This window comes from Monodelphis domestica, chromosome 6 (assembly GCF_027887165.1).
Source record: "Monodelphis domestica isolate mMonDom1 chromosome 6, mMonDom1.pri, whole genome shotgun sequence".
Taxonomy (NCBI): Eukaryota; Metazoa; Chordata; class Mammalia; order Didelphimorphia; family Didelphidae; genus Monodelphis; species Monodelphis domestica.
In genome coordinates, this window is record NC_077232.1 from 214,678,587 (window position 1) to 214,699,433 (window position 20,847).

Sequence of the window (20,847 nt, forward strand, 5' to 3'; positions counted from 1 at the left end):
GTCTGGTAGTACCAGGTGTAGGCAACTAACAGTCCCCTTCATATGATTAACTTCAGTTAACATAATTCATTTTTTCTTCTGGCTAATTATGCAACTCATGATACATTTATAGGCATATAGACATATTAAAATCAGCACAGTTTAACATGGAAACCTATATATCAATATTCTCTGGTAATAAAATGTAGTAAGGTATTGTTGTTGCCTTAGAAAAGGTTTGATAATTAAATTATTGATTGGTTAATTTCTGAATAAAATAAACCATAAAATAATTTTAATTTATTGTATCATTGAAGTTATTTACAACTTATATAGCCTATATATATGTGATATGTAAATATATACATTTATCATTCTTGTACATTATTTTGCTTTATTAATCCTTTAATTTGGGGGGCTATCACCTGTATGAATAATATGCTTCCTACATTTAGAAAATATTTAAGCAGTTCATCCAATAAAATATCCATATATATTAATGATAATCAAATATTTGCTTTGATATTCAATGTTTGGATAGCATATTACATGTTGATTAGCAGTGAAATATTCAAGAGTAATCAATTTTCATAATTTAGAGTAGGTGCTAGTTTATAAACTTCAAATTATTCTTTAACTTTGAATGAATTGGAGTTTTGAGGAAAGGTTCAGAATACTTTTTTTCCCCAACAACAAGCCATAATTTCCATCTACATAGAGACTACATCTATATCTACATACATCTACATAGACCTTTCTAGTAAGTATAAAACTTTGAATGGAAGAGTTTTTCATTACTCCTTCACTTGAATTAAAGTAATGAAAGGATATTGGAAAGGATAAAGGAACTGTCCCTAATCCTCTTCTTTCCTCTCTCCTATAAAACATAAATTCATTAAAATTGACAGTCATTAAACCAGTATTTTTAAAACTGATGATCCAAAGTTGATATAAAAATGAAACCTTAAAAAGGATAATCTGCTTATAACAATTATGATAAAGGAATAAATTCTAAACCTGGTGATTTACACCTAGCTGGTGTAATATGTGAGACATTAATTAATGATACAAATAAGATCTTTTCAACTTGGAAGTTAACTATTTTTCTTTTGACAGCTAAGATATTAAAAAATGAAATTTTATAGAGCTGAAATAAGCAATAAAATGTTGCAGTTCAACTCTATGACTTGTCTTTAACATGACTCTGATTGAGATTGTCTCTTTGCATTTGATTATTCCCTTAGACAAAATAAGGTTTGGTGACAAAATTAATTTTTTAAGTTGCTAAGAAGAGAGAGGTTTCTTATTCTCCCAAATATGTAAGAATCCTTAATTCCTACTGACCTCATAATTTCTTATTTACTGTGTTCTGTCCAAGTGACCTTACATCAATCTATTAGAAGCAGAGAAAAAAGAAACTTTGGTTTTATGGGCATAAGAAAAGCTTTATTATGTCCATGGTGAATGGTAACTTGTGTGTGTGTGTGTGTGTGTGTGTGTGTGTGTGTGTGTGTGTGTGTGTGTGTGATTCTGGGTACATTTGATAGAATCACCATTTAATTTAAAAGTGATATTTTTTCAGAAATAAGATGATCATAAATGGGTCAAATGCTTATTGTATTTCAGCTAAGTAAGTTAAGCTTCAAGTCAAGTTAAAGCCACATCATGAAAGAAAACATAAATGAGAATTAACATTCTTTTAAAATTCTATGATTAACATTATCAGTGATAAAAACCAAAGCATATGAGAAAAATTGAATATGTTTTGAATGACAGTTGTCTTTAATATCTTTTTAATTGATCAGATTAAGTGAGACTTCTAGAGAAACAAGTTAAGAATATTTAACTTTTATGATGTATTTTGGCATTGGATCCATGTTCAATTTTGGTGTAATGTAAAGTAGGCTAAAAACATGTTCTGTCAGCAGCATAGAATCACTATGGGCTAGTGTATTACACTCTCTCTGAACTTTATTTTAAAATTTGCAAAGCAGTTTTACAGAAGATATCCTCATCTGTAATTGCTGAATGTTCCACAGACCATTTTGACTATATTTAACCACTAGTTGTAGAGTACTGAAGATCGTGGGCTGATTGAGGCATTGACAGCAATAAGTATTGAAGCTATTCAAAGTGAGTCACGTGGTCAGTGGAGGACTCTATTTTTATCATCAGTAACATGTAGAAAAGTGGTTCTACTGTGTGGAGTGGAATCAGAGCTTACGAAAGCTCCACTATTGTATGAACTTGAATGGCTCACTCTAACTGCCAGTTAGGGTGAAAGATATTTATTGGTGTAGTTTTAACAGAATAGAATAAATTGAAACTATGAAGCCACCTTCTACACCCAAATATACATGTGTTTTTAAATATATTCAGACATAAACACACTATTTAAATACATATATGAGTGTATAAACACATGTATATATGTGTGTCTATCTATCTATCTATCTATCTATCTGTCTGTCTGTCTTTCTGTCTATCTATCTGTCTGTCTGTCTGTCTATCTATCTATCTATCAATTTAGGGCACTTCTTACCTAATCTTCTATGTTCTCTACCTATAGCAAAACTTGAGACTTTTCAAAGAATTCAGGTTTGGGGGATAAACAATTTTGAAATGTAAGGCAGGAAATAGGAGTTTGCTACTGTAATGTTAATTTTCTGGGCATCCTTGTGCCTTGCTTTTGAGTGTTCCCCAAAGAATTGTTTGTTTTTCACTTCTGTCAATCCTTAGAGTTGTCTACCAGTGTATTCATTCTAGTTAGATATTTTAAAATAATATGCAACAGCAATATTTAAACACACCTCACCTCAACAGTACAGTACTAGAATCTAACATTTATATAGTGCTCAGGGCTTGGCAAAGTGCTAAACACATATGATCTCATATGATGCAATCTTTTATAATTGGGAATTGAAGAAAGGGTACAAGAAGATGAGAAGTCCCTGATCTACCCATAGAAGATAATACTTCTCAGTGCATCATCACTGGGATTGATCAGGCAGCCCTAATGACTAAGTCCTGCTAAATTTAGTGAGTTCTTACCAAGATAAGAACTGAAGTATTATGCTCGGACCACTTCATGCTAATATTTCTAAATGTATCTTTTGTTTGATATAAGTATATTTTATTGTTTTAGAGAAACAGATATGTTTAATGGAGTATACTTTACAATCTTTGTTTATAGGCTATTAAATTGCCTAACCTAAATGCCATATAGTGTTTATAGGAGGTCTGGTGCTTTTTTCCTTCCTTTGGAGGGGTTTTGGAAAGGTTGCTTCTTCATTTTGTTTTAGAAATATTTGTACAAGGTATTTAAAGGAAAGTCCCACATGATAGGGAAGAAATGAAAACTCTGGAGCTGGAGACTGTTCAAATCTACATTCCAACTCTGATAGCTAGTGCACATGTAACATCTATGATTGTTTTGGATATGACTGATTCTCGCTTAAGTCAGTCTATTAAATCTAGATGTACAGAAATTCTGTTCCTTAGTTTTCTTTTTCTTTTGTTTTCCTGTTATTTTAGTCTCTTATTTTCAGATCTCTTCATATTTGAGCTGTATTTGGATATTGCCTTAGAAATATATCTATAGTCCCAGTATACCTTAATCTATATACTAGGTTCTTCAGGAGTCAGAGTGCTGGGCTTGGAGTCAGGAAGATTTGAATTAAAGTTTGGTCTCAAATATTTAATGACTGTGTGACCTTGGTCAAGTCATGACCTTCATTTGCCTCAGTTTCCTCAACTGTAAAATGAGGATAATGCCAGCACCTTCCTCTCAAGGTTGTTTTGATTATTAAATAAGATTATATATAAAGTGTTTACCACAATGGCAGGCACATAGTGGGTGATATGCAAATGTCTATTCCTTTCTCCCCTCTTCCCTAGTTACCCCTACTTCAGCCTTGTGTAGCTTATTAGTCATCTTTCTGTTTGGTCTATTCATGCTCATCTAACAAACTCACACATACACAAATGCACACAAAAGCTCTATTTTCATTTTTATTATAGCATCTCAAAACACTGCATAGAAAGAATGATCAGAGTTGTCCCCGTTATTGTGCTGTCAGTAGAGACTCTCGTAACTTCTGGAAATAGATAAGAAAAGTAGAACTTGACAGTCCTTAAATGAATTTGGCCTTACCTTGTGGAACTGAATGGAACAGCTCTCCTCAACATGTTCAATATAATCTTAGCATTTTGTTTGGCCTGTATCTTCTAGTGATTAAAGGAATGAGCATGACCCCAAAGATCTTCTAAACATATTGTAAGGTAGGCACTAGATTCCACTTTGGGATTTTGAAGATTCTTTTAACTGCTATGAACTAAAGGGTCTTCATTTGTAAAACGGGGTTAATAACATATTCACCTTCTGAGAAGGGTTTATAAAATGCTTGAGATCATAACATAATAAGAATAGAATGCAATTGGAGACCATCTCCTTTCTTCCCTCAACTTCAGTTTAAACTACATTCATGACATCTGAGTAGTCAATATTTTTCTTAAAATACCTAGTGAAAGAGATTCCCCACCTCTTTTCTCAAGCTACTTTAATGTATAACAAATTGCATTTTAAGGAAATTTTCCCTTATGCTTGAATTTTTTTCTTTTATCATGCAGCTAAAGCTGATTTTATCATGGAATTTTCAGAAAACAAGACTAGTCTGTATGTATATGGGCTTTAGTTTCTCCTTCCTTTAACCTCCTCTTTTAACACTACTCTTTGGTTCTTGGTATAATAATATTCTGTTATTAGCCATCATGGTGGTCTTTGGTAGACCAGGGGAAAATGAGGCAAAGTTTTCTCTCGTTTTTTTTTCTCCTCCTACTTCTAGGACAGTGTTTTAGTAATGATACCTCATTGGCACCCTGGATAGAGTGCCAGACTTAGAGTTAGGAAGACCTGCGTTCAAATCCCCTTTGCAATACTTATTAGCTATGTAACTCTGGACAAGTCACTTACTGTCTCTCATCCTCAGTTTCCTTATTTGAGAAATGGCGATAATGAAAATACCTGCCCCAAAGGGGTATTGTGAGAATCAAATCAGATAGCATTTATAAGGCAATTTTCAGACCATAAGGCGCTATATAAATTCTAACTATTATGATGATTATTTGATGCCCTTATGTGAGAAGGAACATTTGTTTAGCCATAATATATTTTCCAACATAAAATACTTCCAACAAAGTCTTACTCCAGGGCCACATTAGTGAATGGAGGTGACCCTGAGCTCCTGAAGGCTATGCCAAAAGGCCATAAAATTTGGCAGGCCCTGCCAGCTGGGCAGCCTCCAAGAATAAGCATGGAAAAGGATCATCTAGCATCTTAGAACTGGTCTAGTGATGATTAAAGAGGCTAACCACCAGAGGCTTAGTCAACAGCTGATTTTTTTTTCTGCTTATTTGTATCAACTATTACAGCCTAACTAAAATCTGAAAGAGATACAAACTGTCAGTTCAGGGAGTTCCTATATTTGCTTTTCTGTATTCCAAGTTAACAGACAGTGTATAAAATTTAAAACTAACATTAATTGTATGGAAAATCCACAATAAGTCTCTATAGGGATGACAGACTTATTTTTCGATAACATCTCACACAGCAGTGTAGGGAGTGCCTTAATTATTAGCTGTGAGCTGTGGGATTGGATCATTACATTGCCCATTGAGGGAATTAGAAAATGGAAGACAATCTCCTACTTCAAGGCTAATGCTGATTGGAGAACATTCTTCTCATCTCCACAGCTTCATTAAGCACTTTTTGATTTCTAAGAAGGCAATCAAATTGAGACTTTGACACATGATGGTCTAAAGGGAGAGTGGTATAGCATATGTAGTGATGGGATGATGTAGGAGACTTTAAAAATAATTATATATAACCGTCAAGACCAGAATAATAAGAATCTAATGGACATGGGGAGTACAGTTATAAACAGATGACATCAGTTTAAAATGAACATCAGGAATAGTCTTGACAGGGAAGTATTCAGAGGAAAGGTGGGAACTCTCAATGACCCAACCAATAAAAATTTATTCATAGAAGGTTAGCATATAACCTGATGGCATTGTGAAGGCAGGGAATGGGAAAGGTATATTGTTGCCACGGTGACAGAAGAGCAAGGCTGATGCTGAGAAGCCAATCTTTCTCTCACCATCCCTCCTTTTTTTCCTCATTCACTACATCTAGGACTTAGTGCTTAAAGCATTGCATAGGATCTTGGATGATTCCACTCTCTCTAATTTTCCTGTGATGCTCTGGGTGGGTCTAAGTGTTTTCTGGAGAGAGCGATTAGGTATGATAATTGGTGATACTTTGCTGAGATGCACTATATATACATATAAATTTATATATAAATACATATATCAATATATCAGAAATCATATTGCCTTCATTTACTTCTGCTTGGAATCTTATATGCAATTGTGACCATGTATCTTTGAAGTATAAGAATAGGAAAATATTGACAAAGATATATTTTGTTGAAAATGTGAAAATGTTTAACATTTGGGTAGTATGTAATCCTCTGAAGACCTTTTATTCCATAAAGGCAAGAACAAGTCACAGTGTAATAAAGACACCCTTATTGTCCTTATTCTGATGCCTGTTGACTACTTTCTCAGTGAATAATTCTTATACTATCTCATGACCCAACTGTAACATTCACATGAAAAATAAAGACAAATTCAAATGAATAAGCTTCAGTAGTGTCTTCATTAAACAGAAATGAATATTGCCATCAAACATGTACATACATTCACCACTATATAGAGAAGAAATGTGACAGATCTCAGAGAACCTTTCTTAGATTCGGGAAGACCTGAATTCACTTTCCACTTTGGACATATGATGGAGGCATGACCCTCATTATTAACTTCACCACTCAGTCCCCCAGGCTACTCTCTGATATTAAATTTCAGTATAGTTGATGATCTGTATCAGTGAAACAGATTTCCTTACCAGCAGTTCTTTATGCTCATGAAGAAATCTCAGATTGAAATCTTACCCCAATATCTATCAATCTATCTATCAATTGATCTGTCTGTATGTCGATCATATTAATCTACATATATTCACACATATACAAACACGCATAGTTGAGGAGTTTATATTAATGCATAGCTAGTTAGATTTGTCTATAGCTAGATAAATAGGAAGAAAGACAGATAGATCAATGCATTACCTTGTTCCTACAGTTCTTCATGAGGGTAACCTTGCATTATTGAAATCTATGCCAGCAGAGTGAACTCTGGCAGTTTCTACCAAGTTGGGAAAACTTGGCATGGAGACATTATGACAGGCAGATAGTGTGTGCCTATGATCTAAGAACTAGGCTTAGAAAACATCTGGGTAGTATGTAATCCTCTGAAGATTCCTCAGCTGAGGAATCGGGCTGGTAGGTTGACTCCTGAGTGGGGAATTTTTTCAGCCACTGCTTACTTTACAAGAATATCTGCTAAGCCCAGAGGCACTAGAATCTACATCAGTAAAGGGAACTTTCCCACCAAAAAGTGCAATTCTTTAAAGTGCTGAATATCCATACCCAGTAGATTTCTTCCCTGTGTTTCAGAGACTAAGGGAATAACAAGGAGGAAGAATTACAGAGGATTCCAGATCTTGTTTGCTATATATTGCTTGTATCTTCATGCCATCTGCTCAACTCATAACCCCTAGATTCTATGAGAAAGGTAATAGAAAACAAAACATGCCCAGGCTTAGTGATGAATGAAGGGGAAATGATGCCAGAGTTTTCTGCTACTTCTGTCAGCATGGAAACACAAAACAATGGACTTCTTTCCCAACACTACTGACACTGTCAGGTTTACAAACTTTGCCAGCATTAAAGTTGTTGCTCAGTCTAAGAAAATGACCTAAGGAATCTCTAAAACCCATCCTATGGTATTGATTATACCAACCATTTTGCCATTTTCTCCCATTTGACTAGTACTACTAAATTCACATCATCATGTATCAAAAAAGATAATTAAAATATTCTCTGACACCTTTCTAAATTTAATCATTCAGTTGTAGAAAGAGATTGGGACCAAAGCAGAGGCTCTCTTTTTCTCTATAATTCTTTACACTTACTAGAGGAAAATGGGAACCACTGTAGGGGGTTAGGCTGGCAGGAAAACAGAGTATCTATTGAGCAACACACTGGGATACTTTAATGCAATAAGCCCTGCTGTCACCACTATTGAGTATTGTAGTGATGCCTGGCTGTAAGATGTTGGGTTGTTGACCCAGTGCTTGCTGAGCAGCCTGGCATTGGCTTTATTTCAAGCACTCAAGTCCTTGGGGACAGTAACTGCAATAGTTGGAGTCTAGATAGCCAAAAATGTAAGATTCTTTCCCCTACTATTTATAATTTTAAGCTCTTAAATATTGCCAAATCAACAGCAATTTACCAGCCAACAATTTATATATCTAACAGTACATGTTTAGTAATACAACCAACATCATTGCCAGAGACTCTATGCCCTGTGCTTTCTCATTATCGCCAATATGCTTAGTTTGGTGATCAAAATTACAACCCTTCCACCAAAGAATTAGTCTCATTAGTCCTGCATCTTGTTTATTTTTCTGGTGGGAAAATGAATGATCTATTCTCACCCAACAAAAAAGAATCATAAGATTGGAAGGGACTATTGACATAGTCTGATTGAAGATCTCAGTTGAGGAATCAGGTAGATGTGGTCTCAAAAGCTTGAGACAGTCCATTTGTTTTTGTTTTGCCTTACATAAACCTTTGCTATATCTGCTTCTCTGAGCCTTCCACTTGTTTTTCCTGCTTCTGTCCTCTGGGACCAAGCAGGGTAACCTGATCCCTCTTCCATATAAGAGTCTTGCAAAAACTTGAAGGTCCCTATCAATTACCTATCAAAGTCTTCTCTGCTCCAAGATAAACCTCCCAGTTTCCTTCTGTAATCAACATTTAGCATGACTTCAAGGTCTTTCACTCTTCCGGTTACCCTCCCTCAAATGGCCACCAGTTTTCAATATATCCTTTCAAATGTGATATCCAGAACTGAACCCTATACTTCAGATAGAATCTAAATAAGGAAGAATAGAGGGATACCAACATATCCCCATTACTGAACATCGTGTTTTTCTTAAAGCAGCTGAAAATTTTGTTAATTACTGCAGTTATTTAATTGTAATATCACATTGCTGACATATTGAGATTGAAACCCAGTAATATCCTCACATTCATTTTTTAAAACCTATGGTTTGCTTGCAACTCCTACAAACAGAAGTCAACTTTTTTTTAACTCAAGTGAAAGAATTTATTTTTGTCCCCATTATATTTCATTTTCAATTCATTCTTGTTATTTAATAGTTATTTATGTGATCAACTCTAAAGATTACTCAACAGTAATGATATATTATATATATAATTATATATTAGTTTCTCCATTATTAATTAAATATTGATCTATTTATGGAACTTCAGTGATTAAATAAATATTTGTGTACATGGCATATATATGTGTGTGTATAATTATTTGGAATAGTAAATTTGAAGGGTAATTAAGTATATATGTGTGCATCTGCCTGTGGTACATATAGGGATATGTTGCTACATGTAATATTTGTAACCCTGTAGAAAATACAAATATGGATAATAGTTAATTTCATTAAGGAGTTTATAATTTATTAGAGAAGAAAAGACATGAACAGAAACAGCTCTTATATAAGACCAAATGTACTAGTGCCAAAAGGAAAGTATTAGCCAAATACCATTTGAGTTTTGAGCTTAGAGGACAGAGATATCACTCCAAGCTAAGGGATTCAGGATAATGTTCATGGAGGAGCTGGCATTTGATCTTAAGCTTGAAGAATGGATAGAATTTTGACAGACAAGGATTATGAGATGAAGATGGAATTTTATTCTAAGAGTGAAGGGTTAGAGTTCGGTTAGAGTTGTGGGTTTAAGGAACGTAGGAATGGCATGAATTAAGTATTGGAGTCAGGAAAGAAGGTTTATGACATATTCAAAGATTGTGAATGATGTTGGATGACTGGCCATATAAAGGAGCTGTGTGATATAAGGCAAAGTAGAAAAGGTAGGGTGGATCCAGATCATGGTCGGACTTGATTTCACGATCAAGAAATTTAGACATTCCTCAGGAGACAATGGCAAGTCACTGAAAATCTTTGAGCACAGCAGTACCATAAACAGAACTGTGCGTTAGAAAGTTCACTCTAATATTTAGTATATTGCCTAGAGTGGAGGGGGAGATACTGAAGGCAGAAAGCCAAGAAATTTTGCAGTCTTTCTACCAAGAGATAATGAGAACATGAACTAGAAGAACAACAATAGAATAGAAAGGGGAAGGATAGTGTAAAAGTGGAATTAAAGGGTGCTAATGTCCTAAGCAAATGCTTGATTTTCAGGCTTTGTACTCCTTTTTAAGTCAAATATCTGGAAGAGTTACCTTTAGAATCTTCTTTTGTTCTCTGATTTCTGATACAGGGTGTTCAGTTCTAAGAATAAAATAACAGTCCTTATGCAGATCTATTACCAAAAAACAATATCCCACTGCTTAAGATCATTTGCCCAAAATGATATTCTGCTCCTGTGTAATTTACTACCCTGGTCTACCTTCTGTTCACCAATTCTAACCTTAAGATTTCTGGTAGTAATCTATACTTCATTAATTCATTTCAATTAAATTTGATTTTTCTCATCACAGTTCCTATGTATTTTTGGAGCTCTTGGGTTAAATTCGGCTCTGCCTGCTTCATATTTATTCTGCCTTTTCTGTATTTGAGGTTCTTTGAACAGAGTCCCATTTTTTACAAGCCCAAGTTTTTGCTGACAATTCTGTGGTCCAGATCTCCTCACCCCTAATTTCCCCAAATTCTTACCCTATCTGGTCACCTCCAGTGGAGCTCATGCTGTGTATTGTATAGCATGATCAGAGTAACAGACATGACAATCACCTCCATCTACCACAATGCTTTCCTTGGGCCAAGGGTCACCTAGACGATATGTATTTGAAAATAACTTTGAACTTGGGACTTCTTGAATTCAGGCCCAGTGCTCTATTCATAACTTTACCTATTTTCATAGTACTAGAAAATAGATTACAAGTGAGGGGTGGGAGAGGGAAGAGATAAAAATAGATCCAGATTTTTATGTCTAGTTGACTGTTTGAATCATGGTTTCATTAGCAGAAATAGAAAAGGAATGGGCTTTGTGAGAATGATGATAATTGACATTTCTATAGCACACTCAATTTTGCTAAGTACTTCATATTCATTATCTCATTTGATCCACTGTAACCACACTGCCTCTCAGTTTTTGATGATATTTAAGGTATTACTGGATCACTAGGGCAGAACTGCCCAATCCAGAGTTGGAAATGTGGCCAGAAACTTAGGAGAGAGGTTGGGATAAGAAATATAAATTTAGAACTCATTCACCCAGATGAGTCAATTAGTGAACAAGCATTTATTAAAAGTTAAAAGATAACATAAAAAGAGAAAAATATTGAATGGTTCTACCTTATGGAATGCCTACATTTAGGAAGTAAGTGAAGAAAATGTATTCTTGTCTCCTTCAGTGAGGATGGAAAAAGCAGAATTTGAGACATAATGAAATAATCAAACAGGTATAGTATCACATTCAATAAAGTCTGGAGAAATTTTGGGCTAACTGTTGGACTGAAGAATTGGAAACTTAACTTAGGACATGAGTTATGATTTTGACTTCATCACTGTGTAATCTTGAGTAAATTATGTAATCTCTATGATCCTTAGTTTGCTCATCTTTAAAATGAAATTAGACTAAATGTACTCTAAAGTCCCCATCCAGTCTCTTCTACTAGGCATTGAACATCAGTGTTATACGCAGTAGAATGTTTAAAGAAAATAAATGAGAATCTTAATGGTTATTAGTAATCTCTAAAAGAGGAAACAGCATAGTGATGAGGTCAGAAGCTAGTCTGTAAGAGATTAGGAAGAGAGTGAGTTATCAGAGAATACAGATGATCTTCGTATTTATGACAATAAAACAGACCACAGATATTCAGCATTAGTAAGAAATTGAAAGTTTTGAAAGGGAGAGGAGAGAAACTGAGGTAGTTTTTGTTATGTAGTTTCTATCTTGTCAGTAAAATAAAGAATAAAGTTATTCATGAGATTAGAGGTGGACACTAGTAGTTCTAAGACTTTGGAAGTAATGGTAATCATTTGGATTAAGTGGGGAATGGGGAAAGCCAACAAAGAGAATCAGAAAGAGTGACAAGTAACCTAAATTAAAATAGATAGAATGAATTTGCTGTACAACCAGTGGACATGCTTGTTCACCTTCAGTAAAAGCAAACATTTCAGAAAGTGGGAATGGAGGATATGTGTAGTGAGTGAGATTTACTGGGGCTTAGGAGTAACATAGTGGATCTACTGGGAATGAAGGAGTGCAGGGGGCTGACAAGAGCCTCATTGAGAGATAATTGTGGCCTCCAGGAAGGAGGTAGATAATATAAGCAAAGCCAAATAAATAGAACTGGGAAAATAGGAAGGAGTCAGTGAACTGGAGATTACAATGAAGTTGAAGAGCATGTTCATTAAGGATGATGCAGTATGCCATACAAAAGGCTAGAATAATGATATTGGAGTATTATTTCAAGTCTTGAACTCTGAAATATTGTGTCTTTAAAGTGTGGTTGTGCTGGCAGATGGCTGTATTTCAGTGTCAGTGGAGGTTTCTTTCAGGAGTATGGCACATTTAGTAGCTTTGAGACCAGGGTTTAAGGAGGATCTACTTGTGAATAATCAATTCACTGATGCTAATGAATGAGAACAGGAAAGGGAGGAAGAATGTAAGTCATACACTAAAATGTTTGAAGAAAGTGGGAGCATATCCTGGGAATCAGGAGATAACTAAGGATGGGATGGGGATTACATAAATAGATGGTAAGGATTTCAGGAGAGAAATTTTTAAATAGCAAGGGACAGAATAATGGTCTGGAAGGCAGATTAATAAATTTTCAGATTACATTAGCCCCAGTTTCAAATGATAAGATTCTAGAAATTACTTAGAGATATCCATCTGCCATATTTGATATTATGGACTCAGGGCTCCCTAGCCAACTATTCACAACTCTTTCTGACCCTCTGAGTTTCAGAGGGAGAGAGACCTCATTCTGGTTTTCAGGGGAAAGTAAATTTCATTTTTAGCATTGAGGGGCAAAAAGGAGCCCTTGTGGAAGCCATAACGGAGTTTTGTCATAACAGGGAAGTTATTCCTACAAGTTACTACAAGACCCAATGGCAAAGTTGAGAGATCTAGACCTACCTCTAGGTCTGAGAATTAGATGGGTACATTGAGAGATTGGTCTGAGATGGAAATTGTTGGTAAAGACAAGACAGTAGATCTGCTTCATAGTTAAGATGCCATGGAAATGGAATAGGAATAATTTTAGGATAGAAGTATTAGAGATGAAGACTCTGAGGGGTGAGTAGATTGGGGAAAACTGAAAAGATAGTTTTGTGATATATAATCTTAGAAAGTTGCCTGCGGACACTGAAAAATTAAGTTACTTGCTAAGAGGTACATAGACAGTATATGTCAGAGAAGACATGAACCCAGATCATTCTGATTCCAAAAGTAATTCTCTATCTAATATTTCAAACTGCCTCTCCTTTACATTCCATGTCCTTCTCACATTCCTCCACCAACCAGTGGCTGCATGTCCACCAGGGTTTCAATTTTCTGAATGAACATTCTAGTTTTCAAGACCTTTTCTATTTTTCTTTTCAGTGTCAGGCTACTATACAATAAAGAAAGAGCTAGTAATCATTATTTTTTAACCTATTAATTTTTATGAGTTTTTTATGGTTGTTCTGCCTGTCTATGACAGTAAGATTGTATTTGAAAGATCAAAGATGATGAAACCTAGAAAAAAATGAACTTGCCAAAAGAAATGGCAACTTCTTCATTCTAATTCTTCCAGAGAGAAGAGGTAGCTAGGGGGAACGTAGTTGAAAAAAGCCATGGAGAAAAAAAGAGAGAAAGATAAAAATAAATTGGTGGAATAACGAGGGAAGTTTCCAAAGTGTGAACTTGTAGAAATAAGTGAAAGGGAAGTTATTTTAAAAAAGAAGTAGGTAACCTAATAAAAGATCTTCATGCAAAATTCCCCTTCTAATTTCCATAGTAATATTTTTTCTAATGTTGTGTATATATAATGACTAACGGTTATTTGTGTATGTATATATTCATGCATATACAATGCATTGTGTTTTTATGTATACAAAGTATGTCTCTGTGTATTTATACACACTATATAGAAATAAACATCTGCTATGCAAATAAAGAATCCATTTTATTTGAATTTGAATTTTATAAGTGAAAAATGAAATTACTTATGTTCATTAACCATGACTTTCAATGACTCTTAAGCAACATAGTACATTCTCTAAAATGACAATTCTAGAGCTATTGATATATTTTTTTAAACTGCTTTAATTTGGAGGTGTCAGGCTTCAAGACTGCTATTAGTTTGACCCTCCAGGGAAGGTCTTGTTTTGAATAGTATACCTCTTTTTGAAAAATGCAACCTGGTGTGATACCTGTGTTAGTCATAATTAGAAATCCTGTGTGAGAAGTGGAAACAGAGAGAGAATTAGAAGGTGAAAGAGAAAAATTCATAAAAGCAAGATAAGACATGACAGCCACTATTCTGTGTACACTTATTATGTCTAAATGTTGCTGTTCAGTGTCTTGGGGGGAAATGTCTTGCTCTTCTTTTAATTACATTGCACTGCGTTTGCTAAGATTATCATGCAGACTTCCTCATAACTCTAAATTACTTCAAGGATAGCACCTGTATCTCATATGTTTCTGCCAGTATTGTGATGATTTTTTTTAATATTTGAACTCTTCAGATAGGCACCTCTAGCTCCTATTTAAACAGTTTCGACTGCTCTTTTGATTTTGTTTGCCCTCTTCCCAACTTTATTCCAAAATATTTTTTTCCAGATAAAAAGATTTTATTATTTAACTTGTGCTCTCTCTGCTGGCAGTATTCAGATTTGCAATAAATTTCAGGTAAATTGAATTAAATACTATTATTTGTTTCTTAAATTGATATTGGGATAATAGATTTAATTCAAAACAACTATATTAGTTGGCATGCCATTTTTTAAAATTCTATTTTCAGACTCAAAAGAGAAAAGTTCTTTCAACTATTAACTCATTCCTTAGCTCTCAGGGGCCTTACAAACTGGATTGCAGATGCTCACACCAATCATAAAATATGTGAGCAAGAAGCAACGTAGGTTTTTTGTGGAATTTGAGGACTCACCAAACTTTGTCTATTTGAATTGAAAAATGCTGTTCCCTTATAGGATATTTTGTAGAAGTTGACCTAGTTTCCTCCAATGTCCTTAACAATATAATGTGAACTCTATCTTGATTCTTTTACCTGGATCTTTATTGCAATCTTCTCTTTCATTTACTCCTACTAAATGAAGTTTTCTCTCACTATAGAGATGAAACATGCTTAGAGCATTTTGTCATGATATCATGGGAGTAGGTTATTTCTTTCAAATTTCCATGAGAAATATTGTGCAGATTTTCAATGCCTAATATGAGTTTTGAATAGCTAAAATGTTGTGCCATGTTAGCGGAAAATAAACATATACTGTACACATTTTCTTTTTAGTTATAAAAAAGAATTCCATCCATTCATATTTTTCTTCTTTTCTTCTTTTCTAGAGCTTTCTCAAGAATTTCATTAGGGTAGTAGATTGCTTCTAATTCAACATGATCTGTTTTACCTATCTTGAAATTGAGCTCTGAGAAGTATAATTGAATTGAAATCTTATTTATTTCAAATTATATTTTAGAGTAGAAATGGCCTTAGGGTCTAGTCAATTCTTTAACTTTTATTGATGAGGAAATTGAGGCGCAGAAGTTAAGTGACTTGAACTTTGATAATAAATGTCAGGAGTAAGTTTTGAATCCAGGTCTTCTGATTCCAAATTTGTTGTTCTTCTTAATATAACACACTTAATATAACAATATAACTCTCTCACCTCTATAAATGATATTCTGTCCTCTGATGTGATTTGGCTAAAACGTTTTCTTAGGTTGCCAGGCTTGGTTACATTTAGTACATATTTGTGCTGGTAATCTCACAAAATGAAAAGGGCAAAACTAATTTTTTTTTAATATATGGCTCTTTAGTGAATGCTTTGAAGAAAGCAAATTTTCGCTTCATGTCTCATTCCAAATTTTCCAAAAGCCTATGTATGACATTTGTTATTTTTTTGATGTTTAGAAAATCTAACAGAACTTTCTGAGTTTTATTATGTAAATAATAGTTTCATTAAAGTTAGAAACTTTGTCAGGCAATGTTGATGAGGTCTGTTATTCCTAGGACTCCTTTCTGATTTAGCAGAATGGGTAGACAGTGAGTCTGAGAGGCTAATGGAAGAGAAGATATGGTGACTCTATCCATATATACACAATTTTGTCCATATAATTTCAATCTTCCTGATTTCTCCTTACTTAAATGGATCAGTGATCTTCTTGATGTATTCTTTCCATTGATGTAAATTACAAGCTCTCTCCCACTCTCATCCTTTGTGAATCTACATTTATAGCTTTCTACAAATCCTCTACAGATAATATGACCAAAGCACTGAATATTTTCTTCTAGTTTAGTGGCCTCTAAGCTTTTGAAAAATCACCTCAATCAGATTTTTTAAGATCCTGCATTGTCAATATGTTTGTATTTATTTATTAATAAATTACATACACGTGGATAGCAATTTTATACATAATCTCATACAAAATAGAAATTTACTAAAGAAAAGATGAAATGAAGGTGAAATATTTTATTCTGGAGCCAATGAAGAACCCAGAGGGCATATTGAATAAGAGGGTGACATGGCCAGACATGTGTATTGGAAAAATTACCTTTGGCAGCTGTGTAGAGGATATAACATAACTTGATCAAAGAATACTAATTAGAAAATTCTTGAATAGTTTAGGGTAAAGAAAAAGTGACAGATGTGGGAGAGATATTGCAGAGGTAGGAGCAAGATTAAGCAACTGAATTGGACATGTGGAATTATCAAGTTAGAAATTGAAATTCAAAATTCTAAATATAGGTTTCTGGAAAGATAATGCCACTTTCAATAGTAAGAGGGAAGCTAAGAAGAAATATGGGTTTGTAGAAGAAGGATCATATGCTCTGATTTGCAGATGACAATCCATCAGTGGATGCTCATTCTATGAAAGTAACTGTGGCTGACAATCATTAAGGGATGAGTCTTGGTTCTTGGTCATGGTCTTGCAGCACAGAGCTTATCTAACAAAGGGCACTTACAGAAATATACTAATGGAAGGCTGGGATGCATGTGGGGGATATGTGTCATGGAACTTTCCAATGACCCATATAGCTGATGCAATTGGTACCCAGCTAAATTGTTAGATCAAAATTGTCCTGAGAAGTGGAAACTCTGCTTAAATTAGAAAAGGTTGGGATCTTATCTAGTAAATAGAGAGGGCAGAGTGGGGGTCGTGATGGAGATGAGTAGATATTATTGCACTGGAAACAAATTGCATGATCCTCAAAGATGGTGACATATGGACTCATCTTAATATTATCTGATGGGTTGATTGATATTATCCCCTTAGAGTTAGACCATGGTCCCCTTGAAGTCAAACACTACCAGAAGGGAGCTTCCAACAACAACTGTGAAGGCTGTTTCTCTGATTATTAAAATATTTTTGGGAAGCAGTCACAACAGTATCAAGTCTAAGGCTTTATGTTCTATGAATGTATTCCTCTCCTCCCTTTAATCCTTAGATAATTTAATCTGTTTTTATCTATAAACAATGTATAAAAAGATAGGGATAATTTTAATTTCTTACCATTTTACACAAAATCGATAGTAGTGCAAATATTTGGGGAAATTAAGGGTGTGTTTTATTGTTGTAACCCAATAGAAAATGTAGGATTTTTTGGCCATAATTTAACTTTTGTTTGTAGATACAAGGAGGGAAGTTCCTATAACTTAAAACTACTTCTCCACTAGTTATTTTAAATGTACGACATAATATAAGATATACTAAGAGTTATTAAAATAACCTTTGTAACTAAACAATGATTGGAAGAGTCTACACTATTTATCCCCTTGCACATTTGAAATTTCTATCAGCTGGGTGTTAATTTCTACCAAAAATGTTGAATCTTTACTGCAATGTACGTTAGTTGAAATTATGAAATAAATATCTTGTGTGTCATGCAGAGCAGAATTTTATCTTATTAAAAATATGTGCATTTTTGAAAAATGGTATCTTTCATTGTACTTCTTTGCTCCTTCCTACTTTGTTCACCATCTTGCCCACTTCTAGATATAATATTTATGTTCAACAAAATTTTCAGTGAGTACTTAGTTCATACTGCTTACTGATCTTATTTATTCATTTATCTATATTATCAAAATTTGTAATGATTGTAGAAATATTGTATATTGATGGTTACATAGCTGTAGCTAAAGCAGGAAAAATTATTGTTCAGGTCAAAATGGAAGGCCTTAAAACTATATTATATTAAAAAATGTTCTATTTTCTAGATTTTTGAATCTTGGTTAGATTGAGGCCAGAATTCATTCAAATGAGGAAATTGACTTGAATTCATTCTGTTACTCTTACTGCAAAGATCAGAATTGAGGTTTTCCTAAACCATGATGTTATCCTGTATCATTATACTTCACAACTATATTTTTGGTTTGAATAAGTTCATAAACAGATACTGAAATATTATAGCTGCAGAATCATTTTGTTTGATTAAAATTTATGTTTTTTTTAATTTTCTGATTTGTGAATTTAAGGCTTGAGCTACATTTTGATATTGAACACTATGTGAACTTCATGTCTTTACTATGTTGAGACCAAGGGTTTTATAGAACTTTGCTTTTGATTTCCTATAGACTTGTGCAGATTATCATATTTATGTTGAGTTTTCTGCATTTTTGGTACTCATAACAGTTACTATGGCATTTCAAGTTATTAGGAAGGAAATCTTAGAACTTTTGAGTGTTCCAATTTACATCAGAATCTGATTTGACATGATTGGTAAGCAAAAACTGTAAACAATTAGGTAACTCTGTCCAATTTACCAAAAGGAAAGTGCTAGATCATTCAAGACTTCTGACTTTTATTTAAATACTTTATGACTTTTACATTATGATGAATAGCTAGCTATATTTTTAATATTTGATTATTTTTATCTCTGAGAAATACTCTCTATCAGCTAAATTTCCTTTTAAAGATATCTAGTATAATATGTAGAATATTGCTTCTTCATAACATTTTAATGCATGTATCCAAGGTCTTGGCATGAACTGAGGTCATATTATTTTAATGTCAAAAAAAGACTTTGTATTCAATTTTATAATTAACATTTTTTCTTCTAATAATTTATTTTGGCTCTGGGGTTCACTTCATTTTGGCGTCTGGGAATGACTTTGTTAGCAAATGTGATTTATGAAATTTGTGGTCATATACCAAAACAATAGTCTTTCATTTCTAAGTGAATAAATCCTGGGACCTGAGATCTATGGAGGATAAATTCATAGAACTGGAAGGGATCTTAGATATCATCTTGTCCAACTTCTTCATTTTACAGATAAGGAAATTAAGTACAAGAGATGAAATGAGGTCACATAATTTTGTAACAGACCATTTGAATCCAAGGATACCTAACACCCTGTCTAGTGTGCATATCATTATATCACAGTTGCTTCATACATAAAGGTCAGCTAGCTCACAAAGATGCTATCAGAAGCCTCATTCCCTGCTAGTAGAGACTTTTGTCTCTGTCAGTTGGAATATTTTTAATCAAGTTACATTAAGAAAAGTAGATTCTTTGCAGAGAAAGGAAATAAATGTCTGTTCTCTATGGAATAGTAATATTAATTACATACCACTGTATAGTTGTAGAATAACCCCAACTATCCCTCTTGCAAAGTGATGGTATTGGTCATGAGGGAGAGAGAAGAAAAGATCATAGGTTGAAGAGCACAAAAAATTACTAATAATAGAAGGAGAGTATTATTTAAAATATATAGTCCATTTATAGTGATCATCTAGTCCTGAAGTAAAGTGTCATGCTATTTATCATTACCACATCTTTAATTCTTCAAATTCTTCAAAAGATCTATGATTTTTTTGGGAAGACTACTTATAATCCTTATTCATGCCTTAGTAGACCTTTGAGATTTGTGGTCAGTCTTCTGAAAATGACCTTGTTGGAATGTAGGCTGCTACAATAATGATAAAATTGCTAGACGTTGCAAATATCTTCCCATGTAGTAATGTAGACAATTAAAATATATTGAGTCCATTAAGATTTCTCTTTTGTATCTACCTTTTTAAGCTTCTTTTGAGTCTTGTGTTTGAAAGTCAGTTTTTTTCCTGTTCATTTCTCATCTTTTCATCAGGAATACTTGAACATATTTTATTTTATTAAATATTATTTTTTTCTCTAAAGGATTATACTCAGTTTTACTAGTTGGGCTACTGTTGCTTATAATTCTAGCTCCTTTGCATTTTAAAATATCTTATTCCAAGTGGGCAGCTGGTGGCTCAGTACACTGAGAGCCAGACCTAGAGATGGGAGGTCCTAGGTTCAAATCTGGCCTCAGATACTTCTCTGTGTAACCCTGGGCAAGTCACTTAACCCCCATTGCCAAGCCCTTACCATTCCTCTGCCTTGGAGCCAATACACAGTATTGGTAAGGGTTTAAAAAATAATATTTCAAGACCTCTGCTCCTTTAACATGGAAGCTGCTAAATCTTCTGTGATGCTAACTATGTCTCCATGATATTTGAATTGTTT

At 34.0% G+C, this 20,847-nt stretch overlaps 1 protein-coding gene across 2 annotated transcripts in view; it reads left to right on the forward strand.

Moving 5' to 3' along the window:
- GALNTL6 (polypeptide N-acetylgalactosaminyltransferase like 6) overlaps positions 1-20,847 on the forward strand; it is a 1,644,699-nt gene that overhangs the window by 2,874 nt on the left and 1,620,978 nt on the right. The gene's annotated exons all lie outside the window — the stretch shown is intronic.